A 27585-nucleotide genomic window follows, 5' to 3' on the forward strand; every position below is an offset into this window, starting at 1 on the left:
CCTCATAGCGTACTGGAGCCCCGGGTCTGATTTATGAATCTACCTAAATGATTAGCGTAACATGACTCCTTGTAAAAAAGAACATTGGACAAGGTCACTATCTCTCACCTGACTCCGTTTTCCTCTCCAAGAAAAAGTTGTTATCAACTTCTGGAATGTTAGTTGAAGGGGAAGGAGATCATGGACTTAGATTTCTCTCTCCTGGAAGAGAAATGACATACTTTGAGTAGTGGACAATGATATGAAAGGTTATATCAATGACTTTAAAGCTGGGTTGGGCTATTTTAAATTGAGAATCCCAACAAAAACAGTTAGACCAGCTGTCACAAGCATTTCACTTAAGAGTGTCACATATTCTGTGACCCAAGATTCCTCTCTCTCATGAGAAATACAAGGAGTAGGCCCTGCACATAAACCTTGAGCAGCTCCTAAAACCAGTGAAATTTATGCCAAGACACTGGTGCCATGCTGCAGTCATGACTTATTATTTCCAGATGTTTGAAGAGCACCACTGGCAGCTCTTTTAAGGAAAAACAGCACTAGAGCCTTCTTGAGTCTGCTGTTGCTCTTTATGTCAATCACACCATGGGAGATTGTTACAATGTAAATACATTACTTTTGATCTTTAAACCTCTGGTGATGCTCTCAATTGTGTCTTTGTAATGGGTCATTATGTCTCAAAACTGCATCAGAAAAAAGAACACAAAAGCAAAGACTTCACTTCTTGAAAAAGTGTGTTCATAGCATTAAATTAGCTGCTTCTACCTACTACCCCAAATATCAAGACTAGGTGAGATGGTGGGAAAGCAAGGGAAAGAGCGAGAGAATAAAAAGAGAACAAGAGAGCCTGTGCTAGAATACTAGCAGATCATTAAGCCAGATAATGGATAAATATGTGTGCTTCATTAATAACTGTGAGGAAGAGAATGCCTGAGAAGCATCTTCTTTGTGAGTGGCATTTCGTCCCCTCAATTAAGTACAGACTGACATGCAGTGTTAACCATGGGCCTGGACTTTTGCATCTATAGGAACAACCCCCAGACTGGAGAGTCCCGTCCTTTCCCTTTTCGTGATCCTTCTTTATTGTGAAACATCTTCCCTAATGGTTGCTGGAAAAATCCCTGGACTTTTCTGGACTCCCCACCTTCAGGAGAGATTTAACTTACCACAGCTACTTTGTTGCCATATCTTTCCTGCCCCAGTAATATCCTGCTGCTATTTACCTACCTTACTATTTGGGTTATGCAGTCCTCTTTCATCCTTAGGAGGTTCCCAGATGCCTTCTGTAAACATGAACACATGCATATACTTTCTACTTACAATCATCACTGAGAAGAATCAAAGTCCCTCCCAATGCAATATTTTCAAGGCCTTCTTGAATTAATAGCAGAAAATTAAAATAGTATTTGTAAAAAGATATTGAGATTTCTCCCCCACAAACCTGCCTCATCAATCAACCCAGGAAAGAATATGATCTATATTTTCCTGGCTAAGATAAAATTCTTAGACTTTCCCAACATATGATTTTTTCAAGAAATTTGAGGAGGGAGCAGATTCGTATTCAATACACTTCCATAGTCATTCTGTTTCTCCTATTTATATGGATAACTTAGCCTGTTGGGGTTTTTTTTTGTTTTTGTTTTTGTTTTTTATTCCTTCACTCTTCTTCAGTTAAATTTCCTTTGGATGTAATAACCTTTTCTCTCCTCACTACTCCACCAATCCATACCAAATACTCTCTGTACAGAGCTGTTCATTTTCAACATCCCTTTGAAAGTTTAAATGTCACATTTGCATTCCACTCAATATTTAAAATACAAGGATGTGGAAATGAAATAAAACCATAGGAGAGGACCCTTCAGAGAATGGAAAATGTAATAAATCCAGTGTTCTGACCCTAATTATGAGTGTTCAGCCATGTCAAGCCCCCTTCATTCATCCTGTTCAGCAGGCGATGCAGATACAGCCCCTCACCAGAACCCACACACAGCTCCCTCTGTTCCTACTGGAGTTTCTGCATGCTGAGTGATCACAGTGTTGAGACATTTGCTGTCAGTTCATCTTCGTGTTCCCTAAGATGAAGCGCTGTAGCAAAACAAAATCTAAAGCTTTTTGTAGATATATTGGACTTAAAAACTATAAGGACAATAGGAACTTTGGTGTGTTTTGATCCACTGAGAACCATTTCTACCCATTTCCTAAAGTAGATACAATGCCAATGGGTAGCATATCAATTTTTCATCTTTGTCATGGGGTTGGTAAGATTATTTGTCATTGAAAATAGCAAGCAGAAGACAGGAGCTCAAATGCTCTCAATCACAAAGAAATGATAGATTTCTGCAATAACGAATGTGCTAATTATCCTGATTTGATCATCATGCATTGCATGCATGTACTGAAATATAGCTCTGTACCCCATAAGGATACATAATCAATACATGTCAATTAAAAAATAAATTTAAAAAAAACTGTAAAATAATATAAGGAAAAAAGAAAAGAACAGTCAGGCACTGAGGAAAAAACAGATTGCTCCATTAAAGAGCCTTTACAAATGATATGTCTGTGGAGCCAGGTCCATGTAAGTTCAAATATTGTCTCTATTCCTTGGGGATGCAATAACTTTGGGACACAGCTTTCTGAGCCTCGGGTCTTTTTTGTCTGATGAATGGGTACAGTTACATCTGTGTCTAACTTTGCTGTAAGGGTTGAATGATAACCTATGTGCATTTATTTTTTTTTTTAACTGCATTGAGCAATTACTAAACATTTAATCTGTGGCTATTTTGCTACTGTTATTGTAAACAATATTATTTACTAATATTATTGTGCTAATGTCTTTTTCTCTGTATTGACCTTCTGTCTCTACTGTGAGAAACACTCAAATGAATATGCTGGTCCTTGGAAATGCCAAATTTGCAGAAGTAGACTCATAGGCTCAAACAGGCTTCAGAGGGTATAATTAATTCATTATTTCAACAAGGATTGATTGGAAGCCTATTGTATGCCCCACATTGTTCTACACGATGAGCATTCAGTCATGATCAAGGTAGATGAGTTTTCTAGTGCTTACATTTTAGTGGAAGAAGACAAAGAATAATGAATAATTAACCATGTGATCAAAAAAGATGATTTTATACAGTAGGATGTGTTATAAAGAAAATAAAACAAAAGCCACATGACTGTGGGGGGAGAATAACTTGGACTGTGTGGTCAGAAACAGGAACAGTCTCATAGTGGAGATAATTTTAAGTTTATTCCTGAATTCCAAGTAGAATCTGGTCATAGGAAGAGTTGAGATGAAAAGTAAGGTCATTTCAGAAAGAGGGAATAGGCTTTACTAAACACTAAACACTACTAAACTGGCACTAGAAAGAAGGCCAATGAGCCTGAGACATGTGGGCCTGGGCAAAGGGGAAGGGTTATTGAGAGATAAGAGGAGGAGTGGTAGAGCAACATTGTGTCGGCCTTAATAGACCACAATAAAGGATTTCTACTGTATTATACTTGGGGAAATGGGGAAAGAGTGCCAGCACGAGCCTACTGAGCTGACCCTTGCTGATGTTCGATTGTGACATGACAACGGCTTAGATGAGGTCATGTCCAGTAGCACAGGTGGGAAGTAGTGAATAGATCAGAATACATTTTGGAGCTGATAGGCTTTATTGCATGGATGTAAGAGATGAATATGAGAGGAAAAATGAGTTGTTCCTAAATTATTTGTAGTCATAGCAATAAGAGAGACAGATGTGAAATTTCCAGAAAAATAATAAATATTCAGAATTATAAAATTATATCTGGGTGTGAAATCAAAATTTTGGGATTTGAATATCAATGATTCAACTTATATGTGGCCATAGGCAAATAATATAATGTCTCAACTTTCATGTTCTTAAAATGGGGTAATGAAGCTACATTTATCAATCAGAAAGAGGTGTTTTGAGACCCAAATAAAATAAAATTGCTGCAATTTTATGGTAATATTGTATTGAGTGTTTAATATATGCAGTACACTGTGCTGATGTTTCCTATTTATTTAATCCCCAAATGAGCAATATGGGGTAAAAAAAAAAAAATACTAGTCCCACTTTACATTTAAATTTTTACATGAAATTTAGGCACAGAGAGATTTAAAATGTATTCATGGTCAAATAGTTAGATTCCAGGTTTATTTCCAGCAAATTCTTAAAGCCAGAACCTATGCCACTAATTATTAACTAAAATGCCTCTTAGTTCTATAAAGTTTACAGAAGTTTATAGATGCACATCCTCTTAACTGTTATTAATATAAATTGGAAGAAAAAAGTATTTTAGTAAAACAGTTTTAAAAATCAGAAGAGAAAGGACGTATGAGTGAAAGTTCCACTTTGGTTGATACATGGTTACTTTCTGATGGGAAAACAACCTGGACTGAAATTATACGATAAATTATCTTAATCCTTTCAACAAAAAAGAAAAGATTTAGTCTCACAGCAGTGACAGCATCTTATACTTTTTTGCTATCTCTTAGAGCACCTAGAACCTAGTAATATGTCCCTACATAGGTGTTTAACAAACTCCTACAGGATACATAAATAGATGTTTTGGAAAATAGTGTTTATATTTCCATAATATACATTTCTGAAGGGCAAAGACTTCGTTTTTCCTTTGTATTTTTTTGTTTCTTTCCTTTTTTTGTTTTTTGGAAGTTCAGTTGTTTCTTTTTCTTGTCTTATTTTGCTTTCCTTCACAGTGTTTAGAATAATAGAGGTTCACTGAATCAATTATTTATCAGATAAAATAAGCCCTTGCTCCTACACACTAATGAGAAGAAATATAAGCACAGATGGTACAAAAGTGCCATCACTAAGTCAATGACTATTTTTCTTACTATCCCGAGGCAAAGCAATAATCAAATTGTTGGAGCTTGGGGTCCATATCTCATCTGATAAAGGGTTTCTTCTCTTGCTTTCATTGTTAGTTGGTTTTCAGTTCTTAATAGGTTAAACTTTTGTTCAAAAACCTAAGAACCCAGAGCACATAGTTTTCATAATTTATGCAATGGATTTCAGGTATAAACACCTTTCATGTGTTCACATTGCTGAGCTTTGAAATGGCATTTACCCCAGACACACCCATGTCAGGGTATGATGTTGGAGAATTAGGAAATAAAATTCAACCTCCTTGCCTTCAATCTCTGTGGCTTAGACTAGGTCATATTTTTCTGGTATACAACTTCATTACATATTTCATTTTCTCTGCATTAGTACTTTTCACTATTTGTATCTTTCTTAATTACGTACTTATTTTTTTTTATACCTGACATTTGTCTTCCTCCTGTGCTCTATTCCAGGAGTGTAGAAAGCACATGGGCTGAACGACAAATCAGCCCTGTCTCAGCGATGTGTGCTTGTCATATAAATGAGAGGTGCCTATGCCCCTGAGCCTTTACACACATCTTCCTACCAGAGAAGAGTCTGATGCTTAAATAGGAATAATGACAGGATATCGGCTGATGTATTAGGGAATGTATCAACTATCTACTGCTGCACAAAAAGTTACCCCAAAACTTAGCATTTTATGGTAACAACAATCACATTAGCATCTTTCACTGTTTCTGTGGATCAGGAATTTGGAGATGTAGCTGTGGGTTGTATTCAGATGGGGGCTGGATGAATAGCAGTGAGTGTTGGAGCAGGGAGCATAGCTGGTCATCTCTGTCTTTTCATGTCATCTCAGATATTCTCCACGTGATATCTCAGTATGTGCCAGTTTGGGCTTCCTCACATTATCGTGACCTCAGGACCATTTGACTTATTCCAAGGTGGCTCAGTTCTCAATTCCAAGTCTTAGAAAATCAAGTAAAAGCTATACGATCTTTAAGACCTACACTTAGAAGTCACATAATGTCATGTCTGCCATGCTCAGCTCGTTGGCTGTTTGCTAAGATCAGGCAGAATCAAAGATAGGGTTATAGTCCCCAAATTTGAATGGAAGGAGAGCCAAAGAATCTGTAGACCTGTTCTTTTGGGTACTTTTCTGAAATCTTTATGACTGCCTTGCCTCTTCTTTTTCCCCACTTAGTAATTTATCCTACTCCAGGAGACAACGATATGTCTTCTGGTGGGGAAAACTTGGTATATCACACAAAAATTATTTTTATCATAGGAGGGAGGCTAATTTATGTAGGCCTCTATATGAAGAGGAGAGAGAATTTAGAGATGGTGCCTGATGACTTATTTCTTTTCCCATTTCTTCCTCCACCAACCCTTAGGCTGGAGGCTCTATCAGGCTGGGTTAATTCCGAAGAGAATTCAAATGAGCAGAATTAGATGAGCTGGTAGAAGGGGAAAGCCTCTGTGGGGATCCCATGCTGAACAGAGAAAAGACAGATGTGTGAGCAGCTGTTCACCTAGATAATGAGTCAGCCCCCAGTGCACAGGGGTAATTGAGGCAGCTAATCCATTTCCAGACAATCAAGAATTGACCATATGCCACAGCTGGACCATGTGTGAAGGCAACACATAAGGAAAGTGGAAGAACAAGAATTGTTACCTTAAGAAACAAACAAGCAAACAAAAAGCCAACTGATCATATGGATAATAATAATGGCCCATTCACATAAGTAACATTATCACCAGCTCCCTTTCCTTTGCTTTCTAGTGAAATGGGCAAGGTAGGTCACTCTATTTCCACTTTTTTTTTTTTTTAAATAGATGAGAGTGTTTACGAAGGAAGAGAAGGAAGGAAGAAGTAAGGCAGGAGACTAACACTACTCAACAACTCTGTGTTATGTACTAAGACTTGCCCAGAACTACAGAAATAATTGGCATTTTAACTAGCAGTTCAATTCTCATGGAATGTAGTATTAACTATCTATTGCAAATCGTATAAAGCATGCTTTTCAATTGTAAATATTTTCTTGACTTTGTGCATGTGCAAATCACAAAAATACATGTTAACCTCACAGAATCACTGTCTTCACTCTTTCTTAGGATTGAGTTTCATTTTCTGGTCCTCTCCTGGTGCATTTTCATATTAAACTTACAATTTCCTTAATATCATCAAGTGTGCTTGTAAAAAATTCAGATTTTCAGAAACCCTAGAGATTTTGGTTTAATTCATTTTGAGAGGGGTCAGAGGTCTTCACATTTAAACAGACATTCTGTCTCTGGGGCTTTGAGAATAAATTTGAGAAATACTATTCTATTGCAGTGGTTCTCAACCAGGGGTAATTTTGCACCCCCAGGGGAATTTTGGCAAGTGTCTCGAGATATCTTTGTTTGTCACAATGGGGAGTTAGGTGCAACTTTTATGTAGTGGATAGAGGTCAGGGATTCAGGTAAATGAACTATCATGCATATAAGAGCTTCCCACAACAAATCTGGACCTAAGTGTCAGTAGTGCCAAGGATGAGTATATGTGTGTTTTAGAGGGACTGTAGAAGCCAGTGACATGGAAGTACAGTGGTTTAATCATGACTCCATGAAATATATGTGTGTGTGTGTATATATATATGTATATATGTATATATATATAACATACAAATATCACATTTATATCATATATATTATATATTAATAAATATCATATTTATATCATATAGAAAGAAATATTTCCTTGTACATATGCAAATAACATCTCTTTCCAAACTAAATACTGTAAACTTAACTTTCTTTCTTTAGTGCATGCTTGGGAAATATTTTAAGGATTTTAGCCACATCTAAAAATTCTTTATTTTGGAGAGTTTCAGCTACAGGACAGAACACTAGAAATGTTTCTGATATTACAGATAATTTTGATCCCTGAATAGCATTACACAATCAATCCCAAATTTAGTTCCTCAATCTGTAGACACAATTCAATAGTAAACTTGTGAAACTGGGAAGTTGTAAAATGTACCTTCAATATACTAAAGGAATAATCACATATTTGGAAAAGTTCAGTCTGAAGTTCACTCATGTACGTGACTGATTACTGTCTTTTTAAGTTCTACTGCCAGGGACTGTAGCCTAATATACATAACATATTCTGAAATTTGCCCATACCTTCTCGTTTGTAGTGAAAAGGTAAAGAATGGGAAAAGGGGGAAGAATGGGAGATTTTGAAGAATGAGAGAACTCCTATGAGAGCAAAGAGAATATGTATTATTTGGAAGAAGGAGATGTAAAAGATATACATCATATCAGTGCTGATTTTTTGTCAGCTATTACCTGTGCAGTCATGTGTCACTTAATGATGGGGATACGATATGAGAAATGCATCATGAGGCAATTTTGTCACTGTGAGAATATCATAGAGTGCACTCACACAAACCTAGATGGTCTAGCCTATCATACACATAGGCTAGATGTTATAGCCTATTGTTCCTAGGGTATGACCTGTACAGCAAGTTAGTGTAATGTATACTATAGTAAATTGTAACACAATGGTATTTGTGTATATAAACATACCTAAACATAGAAAAGATACAGTAAAAATATGGTATAAAAGATAAAAAATGGTACACCTGTTTAGGGCACTTACCATGAATGGAGCTTGTGGGACTGGAAGGTGCTCTGGGTGAGTTAGTGGGTGAGTGGTGAGTGACTGTGAAGGCCCAGGACATTACTAATGTAGACTTTATAAACACTGTGTACTCAGGCTATGCTAAATTTATAAAATAAAATAAAGTTATTTACTATGATGTTATGAAAGCTATGACACCACTAGGTGACAGGAATTTTTCAGCTCCATCATAATCTTCTGGGACCCCACAGATAGGTGGTCTGTCTTCGGCCGAACATCCTTAGGTGGCACATGGCTGTGCCTGCCATGTAGTGTTCTTTCTGTTGTCTGGGATATTCTCATTCCATACATCAATGATAGCCCCTCTGGATAACTCTCAGTAAAAAGTGGCATTCCCCCCACCATCTCCATCTCATACTTTTTCCCAGGCACCAGGTCGGTACCCATAGACTTTATCCTTACAAATTATGGCCATTTTAGTCCTGTGAAGTTTGTACAAATGGACAACTTTTGGGTCACTTCTGAAGTTTGTTTATTTCAGTGATCCATTTAATCATTCATTCATTCAACAATTATTTATTGAGTGAGTAATATGTACATCTTCTAGTTGCTGTCAATAAAGAATGAATAACAGGGTAATTATCTGACCTTCCTTACACTTTTTCGTGAGCAAGAAAGGCAGTAGACAAATAAACAAAACTTTGTACATTTTATAAAGGAGAATGTAGCAGGATAAGGGGATACAGTGATGCTGAGAAGAGGCTTTTCTATGTCGAATGTTCAAGGAGGAGCCAACTGAAAAGTTTTCTTTCTGTAGAAACCTATTTTGTCATTATTCTTGATTATTCTACTCCTTTACTCTTCCGGTGTGACTTTATTTTCATGTTTCAAAAGCTCCTTATTGTATCTAATTAGACAAATATACAAGAAATTTCAGAGAATACCTTGAGAACTGCCCTAAGAAACTCAAGAATGGTCTGGCCAGTTAGTTGATTAAAGTGCGGTGTTGGTAACACCAAGGTCAAGGGTTTGGATCCCGAGACCAGCCAGCCACCTCAAAAAAAAAATTCAAGAAAAGGTGGCCAATTTAGGGCATGTGAGACTCTAACGCTGCTTTCTAATAAGAATGCATCTATCTACTTGAAGAGTGCAGGCACTGATTATTCTATTCTGTCTGCACAAGCAAATAATTTTAATTACCTTTTATTAATATTCAAATCATCATGGTGTACTGAAATGAGAATTCAGAGTTTACGAAAAAAAACTGACATGAAATCTTGACCCTATCACTGTTTAATTTTTGGCATGTTACTTTTTCTTCCTGAGTCCTATATTGTTCATTTATAAGAGAAAGATAATATGGATGGTTTCCATCCCCATCCCTAGTCCCAAGCATCATTTCAGGCTGTTGAGTTACATTCTATTAAAACTTGCTTTGCATTTGCAAATCAAAACCACATTGAGATACCATCTAACCCCAGTTAGGATGGCTAAAATCCAAAAGACTATGAACGATAAATGCTGGCGAGGCTGCGGAGAAAAAGGAACTCTCATACATTGTTGGTGGGACTGCAAAATGGTGCAGCCTCTATGGAAAATGGTATGGAGGTTCCTTAAACAATTGCAAATAGATCTACCATACGACCCAGCCATCCCGCTGTTGGGAATATACCCAGAGGAATGGAAATCATCAAGTCGAAGGTATACCTGTTCCCCAATGTTCATCGCAGCACTCTTTACAATAGCCAAGAGTTGGAACCAGCCCAAATGCCCATCATCAGATGAGTGGATACGGAAAATGTGGTACATCTACACAATGGAATACTACTCAGCTATAAAAACGAATGAAATACTGCCATTTGCAACAACATGGATGGACCTTGAGAGAATTATATTAAGTGAAACAAGTCAGGCACAGAAAGAGAAATACCACATGTTCTCACTTATTGGAGGGAGCTAAAAATTAATATATAAATTCACACACACACATACACACATACACACACAAACCGGGGGGCGGGGAGGAAGAAGATATAACAACCACAATTATTTGAAGTTGATACAACAAACAAACAGAAAGGACATTGTTGGGGGGGAGGGGGGGGAGGGAGAAGGGAGGGAGGTTTTGGTGATGGGGAGCATTAATCAGCTACAATGTATATCGACAAAATAAAATTTAAAAAATAAAAAAAATAAAAAAAAATAAAAAAATAAAAACTTGCTGACACTGCTTTCTGTGATGTTACATACCCATGGGTTTCCTTCCACCCTCGTCCCTGCAGTTCTCAGTCATCTTTGCTATAAATACTATTTATAAACTGTTGATTCTCAAAATTTTTATCCCCAGCATTGTTCTCTCGTGTCAGCTGTTGACACATGTATGAGTAGATGTGTGTGGGTTTGTAAATAACAAAAATGTCTACTTGGCATCTGCTCTTGGATTTCTTCCAGTAATGCCAAGTTTAACATGTTCAAAGAAGAATACTAAATCTTTACCACAAATTTGTTTTCTTAAAGTTATCATTTTTAGTAAAGGGTTCACATACGCTCCAAGTGCTTCCAGACACTTTAGATCCTCAGCTAGTCTTTAAACCCCCAAAGTTCAAGTTATCATTACGGAGACTATTGCAGGAAACTTACATCCGGTAGACTCAATGCCAATTCTTGCTATCTTTTAATACAATACTGTGCACAGAAGATGAAATCATAAATAAAGTGTTAACACAGATACAGTGCCAATTAATGCTTTGCCATTGGTCTTAGAACTAAATTCAGAATCCTTCACGTGACCTCAGTAGCCTGTATTACCTGGTCCACATTATCTACATTCCCAGTTTCTACTACTCTTCCTGCTGCTCATTATTCTTCAAATGGACCTCCTCTCGGGCATTTTACACCTACTATTTCTTCCATCTGGAATATTTTTCTCCTTCTTGCTTGTTGCAACACAGCTAATTCTTCTTCAGATTAAATGCCTCTTTCTCAGGGAGGATTTTTCCCTGCTACTCCCATCCATTTCCAGTTTAGATCAGGTTCCATGGTTCTAAAACTCTCTTTATTTCTTTCACATAGCTTACCATATATATATATATATTTTGTTACATATGTGATATTCAGATTAATGCCTATTTCTACCATGAGGACATATAATTGCTAAAGAGAGAGAATAAGTCTGTTTTGTTCACTGCTATATTGCACACCAAACATACTTGCTGGCATATGATACGGATCAATAAATAATTTGATTGAATGAATGCATAATAAGTCCTTACTAAATCAAGCCATTCTCATTATTATTTTGAGCAATCATGATATCTCATATATTAAAATAAAATATTATTTTAAATAGTACGTTTTCAAAGCAGTATTATGACATTGCAATAATTTCAAATCATTCTAAATATTCTTTTAAATGATTGATTATATAATTGCTTTTTTCACTCGTCAAGCATGTTTTGAGTCTCAAGCATTGTTTTAGGTCCAAAAGATTCAAACACAGGAGAACATTGATGTTTCTCTGGCTTAAGATATGTTTAGCTTGTGGTATTAACACGTACCAAGCAAAGACATCCTCTAAAATGCCAATTATCATAAAAAGAATAGGTATTTGACAAAAATATACTTCTAAGAGGAAAAAGATGAACTTTCTCAGTGCAATATTTGTAACTATCCAAAGGCAAATCTGAGGCTTGCATAAAATTCCTGTATCCAAGATAGCAAAAAAAAGGTCACTAAGTTATTTTAATTAAAGCAATTCATTTGGGGACAAAGGGACAAATTCTATGGAAAATAGAGCCCCCAGATTTCAACTCTGCTGTCAGTGGTAGCCTTTACCATAGAGTGAGAAGGGGCAATTCATATTCTAAGCTAAAGGCGAATAACTTTAATTAAGCCTGGCTCATGGGTCCAGGCTTAAGAGACCTTTTTAATAAAAGAGATCACACGAAAAAGGAAAATTTTATCCACAGCCTCACCGGGCTGTTTCCCCCTCCTTTCAAACTGCCTTTGACAATTTCTTCAACATGTTTAAGGATGAGAGTAGATGAAAGAGAAGCAATTCTGACCTGTGGCATGAAGTTTATGAAACAAGAATTAGTGGTAGTGTTATGGACACTTCATTGGCAATACTCAAGATTCAGAATAAGGCAGTTTAAAAGTTTGTACAGCCAATAATACTCCCCTATGTGAGAATGATTTTCCATCCTTTCTTTTCACTGAAACAAATTAACTCCATAAACATTTATTGGGTATTTTTCATGTGCCAGGCACTGTTCTTGATTCTGGATTTGGAATAGAGCACAAAACAGAATAAAAATTTATAGAGTATATATTACAATAGGTAAAATGGCATAAAATTTAAAAATATGTTTCTATATATTGTATTACATTAGAATGTGTAGTATATCAGATGGTATAATGAATACAAAGTGAATATAAATCATTAAATTTATAGCTGAAGGGGGAAAACTATGCTGTGTTTGAGTGTGTGTTTGAGGGTATGTGTGAGAAAGAACTTTCAATTAATCTCTTAGGGACCTGCACCTCTGGACTTGTCGTCATAGTCAAAAATCCCCAAAGGCTAAGAGTTCCTTTCTTCTATTGAGCTTCACTCTTGCATTAATTGTTTAGTCTCTCCCTCCACTCACATTTTTACAAGATATATATTTCTAAAAGGTTTAATTTGGGCTGGAGACAGAATCCACTATTGCATCTGGACCAGAGTAACACAGTGTGGTCCAATGTTCAACGTTTGTTTCTCTGAAACATTATTTTCAAAAACTAAGTTGATCAACAATTGAACCAACAATTGAACCATCTGATATAGTACAAGTCATACTGAATGTATTGGGATATTCAATGTAAATATTAAGCTATAATGTCCTCTGTGTTATTAAAATTAAGAAAGACATATTTATGCAGCATAACAAATTATATTTTCACATGACAAGGTGCCTCAGCATATAGGTCAAAAACACATGTGCAGATCCACTTGAGTTTCCTGAAAACAAACAAACATACACACATGAATGCACGCACACACACACCACTTTCTTATCATTAAAAGATCCATGATATACATGGTGTGTGTGTGTGTGTGTGTGTATACACACACACACACACACACACACACACAATGGTATATATGATATACATGGTGTACAACGGAAAAACACTGGACTTGAAGATAGGGAATCTAGGGTTAAATCCTACATCTGCTAGTAATGAGCTGGTGACTTTTACAAGCACATTTTTTTCTCTGTCAAATGGGAATATTGATAACCACCTCCGGTGTTTGTGAAATGACTAAATTACTTTGAAACGTCTCCCAAAATTTAGGCAACTAAATAAATGTTAGCAGAATTGCAGTGTTGCTGGTGAGCATAAATTTAAAACTATCGTGGTCAGTTATGAATAAAGTGTTAGGAATTATATCCATAATGTCAAGAATGGAAGACAATAAGATTTCAGGAGTATCACATTAGAGCTGAATAGTTTTTCATGCTTATTTATCAATAAATAAGAAAGAGAAAAGGAAGAGAAAGTTTCTGAAGAATGAAAGTTTTGGTTTTGATTGTTTATTGTTGTTTGTTTGTTGTTTTTTAAAAGATAAATCCCATGTTATTAAAATAAAAGGAAATCAAAAGGAAAAGATCTGGTTAAATTGTATGCTTGTGGTACATCTTTTTAGTTGAAAAAGCACAACTGATTTGGTTTCCTGCTAATCATCACCTATGTTAACAACTGATAAAGCATAAATTATAATTTTCATGTGTAAACATTAAACCTATAAAATCTTGTTAACAGCTGGCATATTTGTCTCTTAAAATATTAGCTTATTGGATAAATATGTACTTAAGGAGACAGAGCGTGTGGTCTTCACAGAGCTACGCTTCTAAATGTTACGGAAATTCTAACATACTTTCAATTAAATAAAAAGTAAAGCTCAGAAAATGTCACAGAAGAGTAACCTAATATTTGGTTATTAATGTGCTCATGCAAAGGAATATTTACATTTGTGCATTCAGATGTGGTCAACTCCCCTTTCCAAGTTCTGTGGAACTAAAATTTAAGGTAATGTTTGGATAAACTTTAGGGCAGAATTTTAGGTAGTTCATGCCCTGTAGACAATCTCTAATAATTTTAATTCAAATGCAGTGCTGAGAATTGTAATTTCTTTCCTCTTTGTTTTTTAGCTTAAAAACCAACATATCTCATGATTAAAATGAGCTAAGATCTTGTTTGAGATCATAAAAGATTATCTTGTCCAAGTTATAGGAGACATTCAATGGTGAATTCATTAATCTATTCCAAATGGATATATTAGAACAACATATGTGTTCACCCGTGCGAAATTTAGAGATGTCAGGATCACTGTTAGACCGTAAATGTTAATAACTCTCTCCTATTTAAAGTGTAACAGACCAGTCCCTTCACCCTTCTCTGATAATTTAAGAACATTTGGTGTTTACCCATACAAAGAACATGGAGCAAGGAATTGTTTTTCTAATTCTATGTTACAACAACAAGTCCTGTAGACAGCTGTCTTTGTGTTGTGTTGCTGAACAGAATACCTAAGACTGCGTAATTTATAAAGGGAATAGGTTTCTTTTGGCTCACAGTTCTGGAGGTTGGGAAGTCCAACACTGGGCATCTGCATCTGGTCAGCTTCTGGTGAGGGCCTTGTGCTGTCCTGTAACATGCTGGAGAAGCAGAAGGGGAAGGGTGCTCAGGTGAAAGGGACAAAACACTAGCAACCTTGTTTTGTAACAAACTGCTCTCACAGTAACTAATCCAGTCCCACAAGAGCAAGAACTCACTCATTCACACAAAATTAACCCAGTCCTAATGAGAGTGGCATTAATCCCTTTTAACAGCCCAATCACCTCTTAAAGGTCCCACCTCCCAACACAGCCATATTGAAGATCAAATTTCTAACACATGAATTCTCAAACCATAGCAACAACTCTTCAGTTCTCCAGCAACATTCATTGCTTACAGTTTAATATTCTTTTTTTTTTTTTTTTTTTTTTTGAAATATCACATTTCTTTATTTTATTTATTTTTTTTTTAAATTTTATTTTGTCGATATACATTGTAGCTGATTAATGCTCCCCATCACCAAAACCTCCCTCCCTTCTCCCTCCCCCCCTCCCCCCCAACCATGTCCTTTCTGTTTGTTTGTTGTATCAACTTCAAATAATTGTGGTTGTTATATCTTCTTCCCCCCCCCCCGGTTTGTGTGTGTATGTGTGTATGTGTGTGTGTGAATTTATATATTAATTTTTAGCTCCCACCAATAAGTGAGAACATGTGGTATTTCTCTTTCTGTGCCTGACTTGTTTCACTTAATATAATTCTCTCGAGGTCCATCCATGTTGTTGCAAATGGCAGTATTTCATTCGTTTTTATAGCTGAGTAGTATTCCATTGTGTAGATGTACCACATTTTCCGTATCCACTCATCTGATGATGGGCATTTGGGCTGGTTCCAACTCTTGGCTATTGTAAAGAGTGCTGCGATGAACATTGGGGAACAGGTATACCTTCTACTTGATGATTTCCATTCCTCTGGGTATATTCCCAGCAGTGGGATGGCTGGGTCGTATGGTAGATCTATTTGCAATTGTTTAAGGAACCTCCATACCATTTTCCATAGAGGCTGCACCATTTTGCAGTCCCACCAACAATGTATGAGAGTTCCTTTTTCTCCGCAGCCTCGCCAGCATTTATCGTTCATAGTCTTTTGAATTTTAGCCATCCTAACTGGGGTTAGATGGTATCTCAATGTGGTTTTGATTTGCATTTCCCAGATGCTGAGTGATGTTGAGCATTTTTTCATATGTCTGTTGGCCATTTGGATATCTTCCTTAGAGAAATGCCTACTTAGCTCTTTTGCCCATTTTTTAATTGGGTTGCTTGTTTTCTTCTTGTAAAGTTGTTTGAGTTCCTTATATATTCTGGATATTAATCCTTTGTCAGATGTATATTTTGCAAATATTTTCTCCCACTCTGTTGGTTGTCTTTTAACTCTGTTAATTGTTTCTTTTGCTGTGCAGAAGCTTTTTAGTTTGATATAATCCCATTTGTTTATTTTTCCTTTGGTTGCCCGTGCTTTTGGGGTCATATTCATGAAGTCTGTGCCCAGTCCTATTTCCTGAAGTGTTTCCCCTATGTTTTCTTTAAGAAGTTTTATTGTCTCAGGGTGTATATTTAAATCCTTAATCCATTTTGAGTTGATTTTAGTATACGGTGAGAGGTATGGATCTAGTTTCATTCTTCTGCATATCGATATCCAGTTATCCCAGCACCACTTGCTGAAGAGGCAGTCCCTTCCCCAGTGAATAGGCTTGGTGCCTTTGTCAAAGATCAGATGGCAGTAAGTGTGTGGGTTGATTTCTGGATTCTCTATTCTATTCCATTGGTCAGTGTGTCTGTTTTTATGCCAGTACCATACTGTTTTGGTTATTATAGCTTTGTAGTATAGCCTAAAGTCAGGTAGTGTTATGCCTCCAGCTTTATTTTTTTTGCTGAGCATTGCTTTGGCTATTCGTGGTCTTTTATTGTTCCATATAAATGTCTGAATAGTTTTTTCCATTTCTGAGAAAAATGTCTTTGGAATTTTGATGGGGATTGCATTGAATTTGTATATCACTTTGGGTAGTATGGACATTTTCACTACGTTGATTCTTCCAATCCAAGAGCATGGAATATCTTTCCATCTTCTTGTATCCTCTCTAATTTCTCTCAGCAGTGGTTTGTAGTTCTCATTATAGAGATTTTTCACCTCCTTGGTTAATTCAATTCCTAAGTATTTTATTTTTTTGGTGGCTATTGTAAATGGGCAGGCTTTCTTGATTTCTCCTTCTGCATGTTCACTATTGGAGAAAAGAAATGCTACTGATTTTTGTGTGTTGATTTTGTATCCTGCTACTGTGCTGAAATCATTTATCAATTCCAAGAGTTTTTTTGTAGAGGTTTTAGGCTGTTCGATATATAGGATCATGTCATCTGCAAACAGGGACAGTTTGACTTCATCTTTTCCAATCTGGATGCCCTTTATTTCCTTCTCTTCTCTGATTGCTCTGGCTAGTACTTCCAACACTATGTTGAATAGGAGTGGTGAGAGTGGGCATCCTTGTCTGGTGCCTGTTCTTAAAGGAAAAGCTTTCAGCTTTTCCCCATTCAGGATGATATTGGCAGTGGGTTTGTCATATATGACTTTAATTATGTTGAGATACTTTCCCTCTATACCTAACTTATAGAGGGTCTTTGTCATGAATGAGTGCTGAACTTTATCAAATGCTTTTTCAGCATCTATAGAGATGATCATATGGTCCTTGTGTTTGAGTTTATTAATATGGTGTATCACATTTATTGATTTGCGTATGTTGAACCAACCTTGCATCCCTGGGATGAATCCCACTTGATCGTGATGAATAATTTTTCGTATGTGTTGCTGTATTCTGTTTGCTAGTATTTTAGTGAGGATTTTTGCATCTATATTCATCAAGGATATCGGCCTGTAGTTTTCTTTTTTGGTTATATCTTTACCTGGTTTTGGTATCAGGATGATGTTTGCTTCATAGAATGAGTTTGGGAGATTTGCGTCCGTTTCAATCTTTTGGAATAGTTTGTAAAGAATCGGTGTCAATTCCTCTTTGAATGTTTGGTAAAATTCTGCTGTGAATCCATCTGGTCCTGGGCTTTTCTTTGTTGGGAGCCTTCTGATAACAGCTTCAATCTCCTTTATTGTTATTGGTCTGTTCAAATTTTCTACGTCTTCACGGTTCAGTTTTGGGAGCTTGTGTGTGTCCAGAAATTTATCCATTTCCTCCAGATTTTCAAATTTTTGGCGTATAGTTGTTTATAGTAGTCTCGAATGATTCCTTGTATTTCAGATGAATCAGTTGTGATATCGCCTTTTTCATTTCTAATTTTTGTTATTTGAGTCTTCTCTCTTCTTTTTTTTGTTAGCCATGCTAATGGTTTGTCAATTTTATTTATCTTTTCAAAAAACCAACTTTTTGATTCGTTGATCTTTTGAATTGTTTTTTGGTTTTCAATTTCATTCAGTTCTGCTCTGATCTTAATGATTTCTTTCCGTCTGCTAACTTTAGGATTGGATTGTTCTTGTTTTTCTAGTTCTTTAAGGTGAAGTGTTAGGTTGTTCACTTGCCATCTTTCCATTCTTCTGAAGTGAGCATTTAATGCAATAAATTTTCCCCTCAATACTGCTTTTGCAGTATCCCACAGGTTTTGGTATGATGTATCATTGTTTTCATTAGTTTCAATAAACTTTTTGATTTCCTGCTTGATTTCTTCTTGGACCCATATGTCATTAAGTAGAATGCTGTTTAATTTCCATGTGTTTGTATAGTTTCCAGAGTTTTGTTTGTTATTAATTTCTAGTTTTAATCCATTGTGGTCTGAGAAGATACATGGGATAATTCCAATTTTTTTGAATTTATTGAGACTTGATTTGTGACCTAATATGTGATCTATCCTGGAGAATGATCCATGTGCTGATGAGAAGAATGAATATTCTGAGGTTGTTGGGTGGAATGTTCTGTAGATATCTGCCAATTCCAATTGGTCTAGAGTCTTGTTTAGATCTTGTGTTTCTCTACTGATTCTTTGCCTAGATGATCTGTCTAATATTGACAGTGGAGTGTTCAGGTCCCCTGCTATTATGGTATTAGTGTCTATTTCCTTCTTTAGGTCTAATAGAGTTTGTTTTATAAATCTGGCTGCTCCAACATTGGGTGCGTACATATTTATGATTGTTATGTCTTCTTGATGGATCAGTCCTTTTATCATTAAGTAGTGTCCCTCATTGTCTCTTTTTATGGTTTTTAGTTTAAAGTCTATTTTGTCAGATATAAGAATAGCCACTCCAGCTCGTTTTTCTTTTCTGTTTGCATGGTAAATCTTTTTCCATCCTTTCACTCTTAGTCTGTGTGAATCTTTATGGGTGAGGTGGGTCTCTTGTAGGCAGCATATAGTTGGGTCCTGCTTTTTGATCCAGTCAGCCAGTCTGTGTCTTTTAATTGGGGAATTTAAGCCTTTAACATTAAGAGTTGTTATTGAAAGGTGTTGATTTATTCTTAGCATTTTATTGGTTGTTTGGTTGTCTTAGGTGTCTTTTGTTCCTTGCTTTCTGATTTACTGTTTGGTTTCTTTGTTTGTTGGTTCCTTAGGTTGTAGATAGTGTTTTTGTTAGCTTGTTTTCTCTTCATGAATGCCATTTTTATTGTACTAGCGGGTTTAGATTTTTCTTAGGTTTTTATGGCAGTGGTAGTTATTTTTCAGGAACCAAACCCAGTACTCCCTTGAGGATTTCTTGTAAGGGTGGTCTTGTGGTAGTGAACTCCCGCAGTTTTTGTTTGTCTGAGAAATATACTATTTGCCCCTCATTTCGGAAGGATAGCCTTGCAGGGTAGAGTATTCTTGGCTGGCAATCTTTGTCTTTTAGTATTTTGAAAATATCATCCCATTCCTTTCTAGCTTTTAGGGTTTGTGATGAAAAGTCTGATGTTAACCTGATTGGGGCTCCCTTATAGGTGATTTGACGCTTCTCTCTTGCAGCTTTTAAGATTCTCTCTTTGTCTCTGAGTTTTGCCAATTTGACTATGACATGTCTTGGAGAAGGCCTTTTTGGGTTGAATACGTTTGGAGATCGTTGAGCTTCCTGGATCTGAAGATCTGTGATTTTTCCTATACCTGGGAAGTTTTCTGCCACTATTTTGTTGAATATGTTTTCAATGGAATCTCCATTTTCCTCCCCTTCTGGAATACCCATGACTCGGATATTTGAGCGCTTGAGGTTGTCTGATATCTCTCTCAGATTTTCTTCCATGTCCTTGATTCTTTTTTCTTTCTTTTTGTCTGCTTGTGTTATTTCAAACAGCCCATCTTCAAGTTCAGAGGTTCTCTCTTCAACTTCGACAAGCCTGCTGGTTAAACTCTCCGTTGTGTTTTTTATTTCACTGAATAACTTCTTCAGTTCAGCAAGTTCTGCTACATTTTTTTTCAGGACATTGATTTCCTTGTATATTTCCTCTTTCAGATCCTGTATACTTTTCCTCATTTCATCATGATGTCTAGCTGAGTTTTCTTGTATCTCATTCAGTTTCCTTAGAATTATCACTCGAAATTCCTTGTCAGTTATTTCAAGGGCTTCTTGTTCTATAGGATCTAGAGTATGAGATTTATTAACTTTTGGTGGTGTACTTTCTTGATTTTTTGTATTTCTGGTGTCTTTTTTTTTGGTGTTTATTCATTGTGGCAGGGGGTTTCACAGTCCACCGGTTTAAGACTAATGACTAACTAGGATGTTGCTGTGGTTGCCAATTTGGTATGGCTCCCGCCGTGACTGCTCAGTTGGCCTCTAGTGTCTTGTGTGTGTGGTTGCCTCGGGTCTTGGGCTTCTCCGGGGATCCACCTTTCTGGTCAGCTTGTACTCTGCTGGGCTGGTGGATCACGTACCACAGGGTGTGTGATCTCTGTTGAGCTTTCACTTTCTGTACAGGACTTCTCCCCGTTCCGTGTGCTCTGGCCCAGGCTGTTAGATCGTGCAGTGGCGACCCCACCGGGTGTGTGGTTTCTGTCGAGTCTCCGCCTCCCTGGCCGCACGTCTCCCCCCTCTGTGCACACTGTGCTGGGTTGGGGCGTGTCTTCTGCACCCCTCGTCTATCACCTGGGCCTTCAAGACCCTGCTCAGCACCGCCTCGCCCAGGAAGTCTACCAGGTTTCTGCTAGGCACAGACGACCGGTCTCTCTGGGTGCCTTTGTAGCGCTGTGTAGATCTTTCTCGGGTCTTGTTCACTTTTGTATCCCCCCGGTATAAACCGAGTCTAGTGCCCGCCTGTAGCCTGCTCTCCGGCAGGTTCAAGCGGACCTGGGAACTCTCCTACCACACTATTCCCAACCAGAAATTCGTTAGGCTTTTTTCCAAACTGGTGGTCGCAGAGATGGTATCTGCCTCCCAGTAACAGGAAGTTTACCGGGGCCGGAGTCCAGGGTGTGGTGGAGTGACAGTCGGCCCGCCCGTACTTCCTAGCCCTCCCAAAACTGGTCGGGACGCCCCACACCCCCAGCCCTGCCAGAGAACCGTGGAGGGAGTGGGAGAGGAGGCCGGCCCGCCAGTTTAATATTCTTAATTCCTTTTACCTTTTGTCATAGCTCTTATGTGTCAGCACTTTAATCATTGTAAAGGAGAAACTTCTCACATTTGCCATTTCCAGTACATCTATTTCCATGGAGCACAGTATCATCTTTAGGTCTAAAAAAACAAAAAACATTCTCACTGGAGTTTATCAGAAAGAGAATTATCTTGTGAGGAAAGAGTTGGCTTTTAAAATGCAGTAGCAAAATATTTATTGACATCATATATCTTTTGCAGATTTGTGTCATAGCAAATGCACACAAGCCACCTTCCTCTGGAAAGTTTCTCTTTGGTTCTGTGTTATTTTGGTATCATTCCATATGCGGTCACCCACTGCAGAGTCATACTTTAGAGAGAATTCAAATGAGAATAGAAAGTGTCTATTAGATAGCAGGATCTTAACTGATGGCATCCATTTGAGTCAACATGCACTTTCCAATCACAGATGTTACAAGTTATATACAATCCCAAAGACCTTCACTCTACAACTAAATCTGTATCAGTCTAAATGTGGCAGAAGCTCAGGCCAGTACAAAGATAGCAGCTCTTGCCTCCCAGGTGTTTGTGTGTTTACTATATCAAACAAGGAGGATATATATCCACTTAAAATTTTTAAACCCCTCATTTTAGAGGTTACATTGGCAAAAACTTCCATTTCTCCAAGAGAAAAGTATTTTTAATTAAAATTTATTAACATCATACTTTCTCCCTCTGGGAGATCAAAATTGAAATCCCAATTTTTTATCACTTAGATATCTGAACATATTTATCACTTTGCATGATTTCTTAGAAAATCAGTTTGACCAAAAATGTTACAAAGAATTAAGATGAGGTGCTATTTCTGGTTTAGTGGGGCTAATGCTTTAGGATTTTTTTTTTCTGAATCAGAATCAAATATATTTACTTAAGATGGTCAGATTTTTTAATACTTAAAGTCATAGATAAAAATTTTACCTCATCTTAACTTCAGGTACTTTTGTAAAAGATAGAGCTTGTGGGAGTCCCAGTTACAGTCAATTATAGTTTGATTGACTTACATTGGCATTTAAACACTTAGAAAAGGTTATTACTTTACAAAGAAGAAAAAATCCTTGTCCCATGTCTATCAGATTCAGGGTTTTAATGTTATCAAGGAAAATAACCATGGTGCTTGATAGGCTAAAATAATTAAAATACATACCACTGAAACTTGGCATGTGAAAATCTGACTGAAAGTTGAAAGAGATAAGGAAAGAGAGAAGGAAAGGAAGGAGTGAGAGAGACAAAGAGATGAACATATAGAAAACAGCAATTTAACAAATACCTATGCCTAATATGTAACCTTCTCAATGTAGTTCTGAAAGATTTTACATTGCAGTAGGACTATCAAGGCTTTTAGCTTACCTGAAAATGCCATTCTGTGAGTGTTTTTCTCTGTATAACATAGCATTTTTCAATTTACATCTTTATTAGTTTGTTTTTCTCATGTTTATATGTCAAGCTAATGACAATTTCCTTCTTTTATAAGGCTGTATAATATTCCATTGTGTACACACACACACACACACACACACACACACACACACACACACCCCACATTTTCTTCATCCATTCTTCTGTTGGTGGACACTTAGTTTCCGTATCTTGACTACTGTAAACAATACTGAAATTTACATGGGAGGATATTAGGCTAAGTGAAATAAACCAGGCATAGAAATACAAATATGATGTCATTTATATGAGGAATCTGGTTATTAATGGCTGGGGGGTGGAGGTGAGAATAGAAAAGGGGAGATGTTCCTCAAGGGATACAAAATTTCAATTGAAAAGGAGAAATAAGTTTTAGTGAATTTATTGCACAGCTTGGTGACTACAGTGAAGAATAATGTATATTAGCTTGATTTAATTTTCCTACTCTGTGTGTGTGTGTGTGTGTATGTGTGTGTGTGTATGTGTGTGTGTGTGTGTGTGTATCACATTGTGCCCCATACATAAATACAGTTATTATTTGTCATTTAAAATTTTAAAAAGTAAAAATGCAAACATGCTTCACTGGGGAATACGAAGTAAGACATGGAAGTTTTTTTCAGAAGAGACTGAAAAACTTGATGAAGAAAATAGAAAGCAAGTCATGTCAAGAACCATTTAAGAAACCAGAATAGAGAAATTTAGAGTTGAAATTCCTCAAATGGACTGAGACTTGTCTTCAAATATTCAAAGGGCTTCCGTGTTGAGAAGGATGTGGACCTGATCATTTTTCTTTTCGACAACCATGACCCCCACCCTTCTCATCATCACCACCATCATTACCACATCAACACAGTAATTAAGACTACTGAATGCTGAGGCAGGAACTAAGGGCAAACCACGTTCATGTGCTGGGTCATACAGTTCCTATAACTTTTGACTGAAAGACTTCCAGATCTCTGTTCTGCTATGTGGCAGTGGTCTCGCTGGTGTCAAGGTTTGTGTATGAATTATAACATATTCCTTTTCCATGCCAAATGTTTTCTTTTCATTATTTATTACCATTTAATATCACATAGTACACCTCCCACCCCTACACACAATCTCCATGAAGGCAAGGATTTTCTGCTCTTTTATTTATCGCTGTGATTCAGCACATCATGGGTATATACCCAAAGGAAATGAAACCAATACATCAAAAAGACACCTGCACTCCCATATTCATTGCAGCACTATTCACAATAACCAAGAGATGGAATCAACCTAAATATCCATCAATGGATGAATGGATAAAAAAACTGTGGCACATATACACAGTGGAATATAGCTCAGCTATTTTAAAAAAAAAAGACATCCTATCATTTGTGGCAACACAGATGGAACTGGAAACTATCACGTTAAGTGAAGTAAGTCAGGCACAAAAAGAAAAATACTGCACATCATTCATATGTGGAATCTAAATAAATAAATAAATAAATAAATAAATAAATAAGTGGCTGTCATCAAAGTAGAGAGTAGAATAATGGTTACCAGAGTACCAGAGGCTGGGGGCCAGGGGCATGGAGGAGGAAAAGTGGTGGACCAATGGGTACAAAACTCTGCTATCTACCCTCTGTGAATCATTGTTCAATATATGCATGTATTGAAACAACCCCTTGAATATGTACAAGTAAATGTTAAAATATTTTGAATAAAAATAAAAATATTTTTTTAAAAAAATATAATAGTGTTAAATGTACAGTAGATGCTCAAAAATACTTTCTGAGTTAATTAATGAATTTCAGTATATATATCAACTGCAGAGTATATTTTAATTAAGCAAAAAGAAGCTTTTTAAAATACTTGTCGAATTAAACGTAGTATGAAACTCAATACTGAGTCCCAATCAATGGAAGTCCTCTCACAAATATTATTGGCCAGGATTTTCCATAGGACCCACGCAAGAACTAGGATTTGGTATTGGGATACAGGTACCAGAAAACTGTTTGTAACAGGTAACTTAAAAAAAAAAATTGTCCTATGCCTATTTTCTATTATTTACTTATTTTTTCCAAACTGGAAATGGAGGCCCAAATTGAGCAAAAACAGCTCAGCAAATAATAGCACCAATGCAGCCTGCCCATCTCAGTGCAATCGTGCAGATATTTGTGTCCATTAAAATACCTTTTTGAAAATCTCACAAGCAATTATAGATCTAAAAAAAAAAACAGCCTTGGTATTATTGAATCAAGTTCCATACCTTTAGGTATTAAGTATTGTTATTCCTATTTTTAAAATATGAAATATCAAAGAGATTAAATTTTTTATTAAAGTGTTTATTTAACAAACATGAACTGAGCACCACCATATTCTAGACACAGACATATTCCAAACAACACTTAAACACATGTGCATATGCGTACACACACGCGCGCACTTTTTTTTCCCTCTCCCCACCAATGATTTGTGCTCATTAAAATCACTATGTGATTTTTTACACAACTTTCCAGGATTCGTTTTATGCACCATAGAAATGTTTAAAGCGTGAACTAGGACTGCCTTTGGCTTAATTATTTTAGATCATTCTGTAACTTTTATATAACATAATAAATGTGGACTTTATTTGCTTCTAGGGAAAAAGTTAAATTTTATATGCATTCACAACCAAGCAAAGTACAAAGTAATTAACACTTTTCAGTGCGTTCTGATAAGTGAAGCCATAACACAGCAATTAAGCCCTCAAAACCCACAAAGAAGATACAGGAAATTATAGTCTTTAAAATATATATTAAAATTTGGAAATCTGTTTTAGTTGAATGTAGAATATGTATGTGTGTATTAGGTGAAGTGGGGGAAGAGAGTTCAATTTAGTTTAAAGTTTTAATTAGAGAACCTGCAATCAGGCAGTACTGTATCATTGTTTAAAGTGTACAATTTTGAGTTAAATGATTTTTACCAGTTAAAAAAAAGTATTCTTAATTAAATATGGAAATAAAGAAGCACTTAAAATAATTTAACATATAGAAACTGACCCCTCCAGCTCCCAACTCACTTCTATTTTTCAATGTAATAATCAAGAATAAGAAAGTTTTACAAGTAAATGTATGTTACATCCAACTGGATGAATACAAATATTTTGTCTTTAAAAAAATGGGGCTAAAGTTTTTCATTTAATTACTATTTTGTTTTACTACAATTTTGTCTAATATCTATCCAAAATATTACATTTGATCTAGTGGAGAAATTTTGATATAATAAAAATAATAATAGTAATATAATAGTGACAAAACAATCCTTAGCTCTGTATTTGATTGCAATGGGACGTGGCAGGGGATCTTATGACAAACATTTCTGATTTACCCACTGATCAAGAGATTAAAGGGCTACAAATCTAATTTCTTTCTATTTCTTTTATTACAGATTATGGTATATATCATCTTCAAAATAATAAAGCACAGTAGTATGTTAAAATTATAGGATAATAAAATTATGACAAAATTATGTTAGTATAATAAAATTAAAACTTGAAATACATTTTTCGAGAAAATGAATCGTCTATGATAAGATTTTAATGATAATATTAAACTAAATATATGATAGAAATGCTTCTTCTGTTTTATTTTTTTTTTAAGTAATTTAAGTTATTTCTGCCTTTATCACTTTAGTCAGGTGGCCTTGGATAGAGAATGAATCCCTCCGTCAATCAGTTTTCTCACCTATATGCTATAGATATTTGTAACATCTCAGGTTGTAATAAGAAGAGAATATTTTAATAAAAATACTTTGCTTAGACGATTGACTGGTACTTAATAAGTTCTGAGTAAATTTTGCATAATATTAACTATTGTTCTTAATGGTACCCATTATAGTAGATTCAAATGGAGCCATTTCTCTAAATCACAAACATAGAAAATCAGACAGAGAATATTGTAGTAAAGACATTATACTTAATCTACTACAAACACTGAAACCCAGCCTCAGTGTGCATGTTACAAGTGAGAAGAAGAAACTTTCCCTAACTTGACAATGTGGAACTTCATTCTGAGTGGGTTCTAAACCTCAGAATGAAATTACTAAAAAAGCCAATAAATTTAAATTCTTAAAGATTTATGTACATTCAATATTATATATATATATATATGTATGTATGTATGCATGTGCATATGCGTGTGTGCATATATGTGTTTACACATATGAACATTATGACCTTTTTCAGGACTTACATCTGTCTGATTGGAGAGTTTCTTCTTCTCTCCTCTCCAATTAAAAAGAGAAAGAAGTTGTGCAAGGGGATGGCAGGCATCAGGGTGGGGAGGGTCTAAACACATTTTCTCAGAGGAGGTTTCTAGCAATCCATTTATATGGAATATTCAAAAGGTCAATGTAATATAGCATGATCTCTAATTCTTTGAAAATATGAGGCATTAAAATTCTGATGCCTCATTCAAAGTTGTAATGAGAACATAACACAAATTGAACCTATTATTTTGACAGTGATAGTAATGAGGATGG

This window comes from Cynocephalus volans, chromosome 10 (assembly GCF_027409185.1).
Source record: "Cynocephalus volans isolate mCynVol1 chromosome 10, mCynVol1.pri, whole genome shotgun sequence".
NCBI lineage: Eukaryota > Metazoa > Chordata > Mammalia > Dermoptera > Cynocephalidae > Cynocephalus > Cynocephalus volans.